Here is an 8509-nt window from a genome sequence, read left to right as displayed (position 1 = left end):
CTGGTTAATTTTCGCTCATCAATGTTACCAGCCCAATCAACATCCGTGTAACCAACTAATTGCATACTAGTATCATGTGGATACTAGAGACCAGGATTTGCTGAACTAGTGACATATCGTATAATCCGCTTAACAACAATTAAATGTGACTCTTTAGGGTCAGATTGATATCTAGCGCATATTCCTACGCTAAGTGCAATATCAGGTTGGCTCGCAGTTAAATAAAGTAAACTTTCTATCATACTGCAATATAGTTTAGGATCCACACTCTTACCTGTAGAGTCCTTTGAGAATTTTAAAGTAGTGCTCATAGGAGTATCAAAAATTTTCCCACTCTCAAATCCAAACTTTTTAACTAAGTTTAGAGCATATTTAGTTTGAGAGAAAGAAACCATCAGGTAGCTATTTTACTTGCAACCCTAGGAAATAATTCAATTCTTCAACCATGCTCATTTCGAACTTAGACTTCATAAGATCTGCAAACTTAATAGTCATGTTAGCACAGGTAGATCCATAGATAATATCATCAACATAAATTTGTACTATTAAAATGTGATCATTATGTTTCTTTACAAATAATGTCTTATCAACACTTCCCATTATAAAGTTATGACTTTGTAGAAACTTAGTCAGCTTTTTGTACCATGCCTTGGGAGCTTGTTTCAAACTGTAGAGTGTCTTTTTTAGACGGTAGACATGATCAGCATTCTTAAGGTCTTCAAAACCCGTTGGTTGTTCAACATATACTTCTTTATGCAAATCGTCATTTAAGAAAGCACTCTTTACATCCATTTGGTATATTTTGAACTTTCTAAAGCATACAATGGATATAAATAGTCTGATTGATTCAAGATGAGCTGTTGGGGCAAAGGTTTCATCATAATCGATGCCTTCAATTTGAGTGTACCCTTTTACAACCAGCCTAGCCTTGTTTCTAATAGTATTACCAAGTTCATCAGACTTATTTTTGAATATCCATTTTGTTTTGATAATGTGTTTATCTTTCGGTCTTGGAACTAAGTATCAAATATCATTTCTGACAAATTAATTAAGCTCTTCTTGCATCGCAACAATCCAGTTTTCGTTAGAAAAGACTTCTTTTACATTAGTCGGTTCTATCTGAGATGTAAAGCACACGTAATTACACATATTTTCTAGTTGTTTACGAGTGCGCACACCAGTGAGAGAGTTTTCAAGAATCTGATTAGTTGGATGGTTTTAAACAGTCCTCAGTTCAGAGTTATTTTAACTTGATGAAGAATCTGATTTATCAATTAGAAGAACTTCATCATTTTCTGAACTTAAGACAGGTGTATTCAAGTGATCATCAATAACCACATTAATGGACTCTTGAATTACACCGGTCTTCTTATTAAGAACCCGATATGCTCGACTATTCAGAGCATACCCTAAAAATATCCCTTCATCACTTTTGGTGTCAAACTTACCTAGATTTTTTCGGTCACGTAAAATGTAGCACTTGCTGCCAAAAACTCGAAAGTATTTGATAGTAGGCTTCTTAGCAAACCACATTTCATAAGCCATTTTACTATTTAATTTTTTAGTATAAACACGGTTAATTATATAACATGCAGTATTTACGGCTTTGGCCTAAAGATTTTTAGGGAGCTTCATATTATTTAGTATTACATTTGTCATTTCTTGAAGCACTCTATTTTTTCTTTCTACTATACCATTTTGTTGTGGTGTTTTGGGCGCAAAGAATTCATGTGATATTCCCTGATCACTGCAAAATTTCTCAAAACTACTATTCTCAAATTCTGATCTATGATCACTACGGATCTTACAGACTTGAGATCCTTTTTCCATTTGGATACGTTTAAGTACCATTTTTTACTTCATCGAGAGTTTCTGATTTGTCCCTTAAGAAGACTATCCAAGTGTATCTGGTAAAATCATCAACGATTACCATAATGTACTTCTTACCACCTCGACTCTCCGTTCTAGTTGGTCCGATGAGATCCATGTGGAGATGTTCAAGTGGTTTAGATGTGGCATTGGAGTTCACCTTTTTGTGAGTACTCATTGTTTGTTTGCCAATCTGACATTCACCATATATTTTGTCTACTTTTTATAATTTAGGTAGATCTCTTACCAACTCTCTTTTGTTCAATCTATACAAGTTATAGTAGTGTATATGTTTGATGCGTTTATGCCATAAATCAGTCTCATCGGTATGGACCATGTCGCACGATAGATTAGATGAGCTTGAATCACAGACTATGTAGTAGTTTTCAGAAGTTCTACGACCAGTTAATATTACAGAACCATTTTTATTTAAAATTTCACAACCTTGGTTAATAAATTTTACACTATGATTATTATCACATATTTAAGAGATGCTTAATAAATTGTGTTTTAACCCTTCAACATATAAAACATTCTCAAACAGAGGGAGATTAAAGAGTTGAACCGTACCTTGGCCAATAATTTTGCGGTTGCTACCATCACCGAATGTGACTGAACCATCAGTCATGTCTTTAAGATTGGTGAACAGACCTTTGTCACCAGTCATGTGTCTAAAGCATCCACTGTTTAGGTACCACTTTGAATGTCTTGAAGCTTTAAAGGCAGTGTGGGTAGCCAAGCACATAACCTTAGGGACCCATTTTATTACAGTTTTGGGTTTAGGAATAAAGTTGGTCTTCTTGTATTTGTAGTTGTTATAAGACTGACCCACTGAGTTAGATTTTAAGAGCTCCTTAAGTAAGTCAACAATTTTCTCAGCTAAAGGATTATGATTTTGATTTTTATAGTTGATATGGTTGCTTTTAGATTTTAAGGTTTGAAAATTCTTAATGGTTTTGGAATAATTTTAATTCAAACTTTTCCCTTTTGAGTTAGAAGACTCCATTTTCACAAATTTGGGTGGAGTATTCTTATGTTTAGGAGGAATACTTTTGTCGTAGCCCATCCAGATCGATCTCCACATTTTCTGGATCCAGATAAGAGTTTTTCTAACTTATGATCACCTTGGGCATATCTCTATGTGTCTTTTAAACACAAAAGTGAAGAGACTTCAAACTTTAGTTTTTCATTTTCAGATTTTAAGTTTTCAACTTGTGAGGTTTTGAAATCTAAGTCGCACTTAGTTTTTTCAAAACAATTTGAAATCTGAGATTTTTCTAAAACAAGATTATCAAAATTTTCTTTAAGTTTCGAAAACTTTTCTCTTTGAAGTTTTAGTTTTACAGCAATTTTACAACTTTCCTTGTATAGGGCATTATAAGCATTTTGAAGATCTTCTTCATTTTCATGATCACTATTCAGATTTTCTTCACTGGTTGAATCATCATTATCTGAAAAAGTGAACTTGGCTAGAGTCATAAGGGCTTTAACTTCGTTACCCGACTCGGTTTCAGAATCTTTTAACTCAGAAGAGGCTTAAGAGCTGGAAGATTCATCCTAAGTAGCCAACATATCTTTCTTTTTAGGTTTGTCCTTTTTAGGACATTTGTTTGTCATATGCCCATATTCATGGTAATTGTAACATTGACTATCTTTTAAAGATTTTCAAGTTTTAGATTTAGATTTTTTCTTTTCATTAGGTTTTTACAAATCAATCCTCTTTTTACTTTTGAAAATCTTATAAAACTTTTTAGCTAAAAGGGTCATATCATCTTCAGAATTTTCTAAATCATAAATACTATTTTCTTGAGAAATACTTTTAGAAGATTTAAGGGCGATGTATTTACCTTTAGGAGCTTTAAATTTTAACTCATAAGTCTGTAATGAGCCAACTAATTCTTCTACCCTCATATTATCCGTATTACGAAGTTCCTGGATCGCAGTCACCTTTGAATTGAACCGTTCAGGCAATGCGTGTAGTATCTTTGTATAGACTTTACTTTCTGGAATTTTATCACCGATGCCCCACATAGAGTTGACAATGTCATTTAATCTTGTATAGAAGTCCATGAAAGTTTCACTTTCTTCCATACGTATTTCCTTAAATTTGGTTGTGAGGATTTGGACTTTAGATTTCTTGACAATTGTTGTTCCCTCGTGTGTCATTTCTAAAATATCTCAGGCTTGTTTTGTAGTATCACATGATATAATTCTCTTGAATTCATCTGGTGATAGTGCGCAAGTGATTGCATTTAGAGCCTTTGTATTGGCACTACTCTCACTTTTCTGAAGAGTGATCCAAGAAAACTAAGGTGTGACTTTCATAGTTTTGGATCCGTCGATACCAGTTACTTCGGTGGTAGGAGGGGTCCAATTAGTCATTGTGGCTTGCCACATGCTCTCATCCATAGATTTTAAAAAAATCTTCATTTTGGCTTTCCAATAGGCATAGTTGGAGCCATCAAATGGTGGAGGCCTAGTGACTGAAAGGCTATCAAAATTTGACATCGTCAAAAGCTCAGATCGATTAGCTCAAGAAATTAATCCAAAAATAATAATAATTAAAGCGAGCTATTAGGCTTTGATACCACTTGAAAAGGCCGAGCTAAGAGTCCTAGAGGGGAGGGAGGGGGTGAATAGGACTATGCCAAATTAAAAATTAAATGCGAAATTTAAACAAATATAAATAAATATACCACTAAATATTCCCACAATGTAGAAATGAATAACAACCTCAATTGTACAAGTATTGAGAGGTTGATACAAATGTTGTTCTAAGGACAACCTTACACTAAAAACCAATGACTTATGGTAGGACAACCGTATTCTTAGAACAGACTGTTTATCAAAAACTCAAACTGATACAAAGGAATAAAGAAATAAATAGCAAAGAAAATCACTAAGCTATTACAACATTCCCATACATACATAAAAGATTACAACATTCTCCACAAATGCGTAAAGGGAAATTACAACATCCAACAATGAAATAATCAATCAATCACCACAAGACTATAAATTATAGTGGTTTGCTTGTGTGTACACCAACTGTTTAGAAAAACAGCCACACAACTACTCCACTCCTAATATCCTCACACAGTGGATATTAGCATTCACTATGAAATAGGTTTTTCAAGGTTCACCTAAAACCCTCACAATTGTGTCTTTAAAGTGGGCTTACACAATTCAAAAACTCCACACTCTGAGCTTTCTGGATCACCTTAGACAAACCAAAATAAAGAGATTTTTGTGGCACAATCTCAAAAAAACCAAAAGAATGAATTTACAAAAATATTAAAATACTTATCTGGATATTCTCCTTTGTTGCAGCCCGGAAGAACGAATTCGGAGTAGAAGTTCAACATAGATGTTCAATGTTCACACTCACTTATGAAATGGTTCTAAGTTCTAAATTGATTTTAGATTAAATCACCTTGGGCTAGCTTGATTTGATTTTGATTCCAAGAAATGGGAAAACTTTAAGCCCTCTTTCAAATAAGATTGGAATGTAGAAATTTAAAATCAAATGCAAACAAAGTTAATTAAAAAGAATATAAAATGAACACTAAATAGCTTAAGAATATCACTAACTTATCTCTCAGAGTGGTGTATTGATTTTGCTTGAATTGGATATCAAACTCTGAAAATTGTGCTCTATTTTTATAAGTGAAGAAATCGCTCCTTCGACTAGCCCAGAGGTCGTCTCGACTGGTCGAAGGACCAACAAACTTTTAAAAATTTAGGCGCGATAAGATCAGACCGTTCCATGACTGGTCGAAGGGCCTGCACGACCGGTCGAGTGACCTCCACGACTGGTCGAGTCTTGTCTACGACTAGTCATGTGAGACTCTTTTTAGTTGCTGGACTTTGAGTCGAGCCTACAGGACTGGTCGAGCACTGTTCACTCGACTGGTCGAGTAGTCTCCAGGACTGGTCGAGGCAATAACAAAAAATCCTAAAAATTAGTAACAAACTTAGGATTAGTGAGGATTTCTTGGACTGGTCGAACCAGTACTAGGACAAGTTGAACATAGTCTAAGACTAGTTGAAAAACAGACTATGCAGTTCTAAAGTGACCCAATTAAATTATGTATTCAAAATGACCTATCCTATGGCTAGCTGACCAGCGTATCTACAGCAACTATATAGTAGCAGTGTTACCATCAGCTGTGTCCAGAGGCTTATACGGTGGGACCCATCGCTAATGTGTGTATCCCATCCAAACCATCCATCCATTGACATGCTCACCATGGTGGGCTGTGCTCGTGAACCCCACTCTGATGTATAGGGTTCATCCAAACCGTCCATCCATTTGGTGAGCTAATCCTAAGGCTTGAGACTAAAAATAAGACAGATCCAGTTATCAGGTGGACCGCATTACAAGGAGCAATGGGTTTGAATGTCCACGATGGAAACCCCCCTTGGGTTATAGAGTTAGGGACCAATATGATATTTGTTTTCCTCCCATTTCAGGTCTTTGTGACCTTATGCACAGACTGGATGGAAAATAAATACTATGGTGGGGCCCACTGGAATTCAACAGTGGAAATCATTATCACCGCTGCCATTTGTGGTATGGTCCAGATGATCCTTGGATATGATTCATTTTGTGATAATGCTCTAAAATGATCTCTATCTATAGATGAATGGTGTGGTTGGTTTAGGTCCATTTGACTCGGCCCATTTGATTCGACCCATTTGACTCGGCCCAATGTTATATATATATATATATATATATATATATATATATTGGCCCATGAGTGAAGCCCAATGTGATGCGTATATGCCCCATGATAATGTATATTAAGCCCTTACGCTAGGCCGTGGGCCCCTATCCGATTGGCCCTATAAGCATCATTCCTTGGGAGCAATGTTGGTTAAATGACCACATTAATGGGCAATGATGGTTGAACGCCCACATTGTGACCTTCCCCTAGGCCTTGTTAGGCCCTTCCTTATCATTCTCTCATGGGTTAACCTAAACGCTTGGGCCCCATTGATTTTAATTGGTCCATCATCGGCCGTCCACCTATGGACCCCACCTTACGTTGTGGTTGATTATCGATGCCAATTATCGGTGCTAATTGTCGATACCGACTACTATTGCCGATTATGAGTTTGTGACAGTATAGCATTATGATACATGCCCATACACATCATCCGTATGTTTGTTATGTGATGTGATTGGCCATTGCCATAGTACGGGTGGTTTATGGGACTCCTTGATAGGTGGAGTTATCCCACATGAGCACATGATATGCGTAGGATTGATGCATGATTGGAATGCGTAACTTATGCACTTTGCATTTGTGTGATTGTGATTACTATACACCCTATCGACATCAGGGCTGTGACCGCCACAAGCACATCATGGATGGCAGGATCGGACACCGAAAATATTGTTACAAGCATCAAGGCGTCATAGATGTCCTTGAGTGAAAATCCCTAAACCCGATGGTACCAGAGGATGACTCCAACGTTGAGATTGAGTGGATATAAGAGCGCACGAGGGCAGAATACCAGGAGGCCGCATCTCCCACTTTGTCATGGTCTGTTGGAAAGGGGTGTGGCTTTACCCGCCTGAGTGTAAGAGGCATTATTAGGCTGTGTTTGACTAGCTCGTGAATGGGTCCGCTATCGACGTACCGGATAGGTATGACAGACTATTGGGTAGGCAGATAGTGAGGTTTCTTACGGTCACTTGGGCTGCATGCCTGGGAAAGGGACAGTTTCATTTGGAGTGTACTAAATCCCAGTGATTTTTCAGAATGAGAATTGTACTGATATTTGATGCTCTAGTAATGAGCTACATTCATATGTGGATTTGGATGAGGGTTGGCATGCTTGAGTTGCATCTTGCATCGCATGATCTTGATATGACTAATAGCATTCATATCTTGGTATGGTTGATTGCATTCATATACTCATCAGCATGATTCTGCATTACTCTGATATTGCATTCTGAGCACACTCATATTGCACACACACTTACACTGGCCCCTAAACTTTCTATAAGCTTATGCATGATTAATATGTACAGGTGACGCCAGGACGCAGCTGTAACCTCACCACAGTAGGAGCGTACAATCGAGTTTCAGGAGTTTTTATTATTATTATCTTGTATTTCCCTTCATACACATTGTACCTTAAAGTTTTTTATCATAGTGGATTTTGTGATGGTGTTCTTGTGGTTATTGTTCATGGGTTATTCTTATTACAAATCAAAATCATGTTTGAAATCCTCCTTGTAGCATCCCAGTATCAAAACTTGGTATATGGGTGCCAGGAGCTGAGAATGGGGTGCTATGGAGGCTATTGGCGCCGGATTCAGTGATCAGAAATTTTGTAAGCCCGATTTTTGAGTTTGGGGTATGACAGAAGTTGGTATCAGAGCATAACTTGGGAATAACTGAGAACAACATCACATGTTTGCTATGAGTTTAGGACAATTAGGTCCTGAGTGCATAACATCTAGATTTAGACCCCTAACATGCGTGTATTCGAGAGGATCTCAAGGTTGATTGGCATCTCTGTTCTTTCCTATAGGACATGCCACCTAGGAGAGCGACCCAAGCAACTCTTGCTCCACCACCTGAGGCTCTTGCTTTACCACCTATGACTCCTGCTCTACCCCCAAAGA

This window comes from Magnolia sinica, chromosome 17, assembly GCF_029962835.1.
Source record: "Magnolia sinica isolate HGM2019 chromosome 17, MsV1, whole genome shotgun sequence".
Taxonomy (NCBI): Eukaryota; Viridiplantae; Streptophyta; class Magnoliopsida; order Magnoliales; family Magnoliaceae; genus Magnolia; species Magnolia sinica.
Note: the sequence above shows the minus strand (reverse complement) of the source record.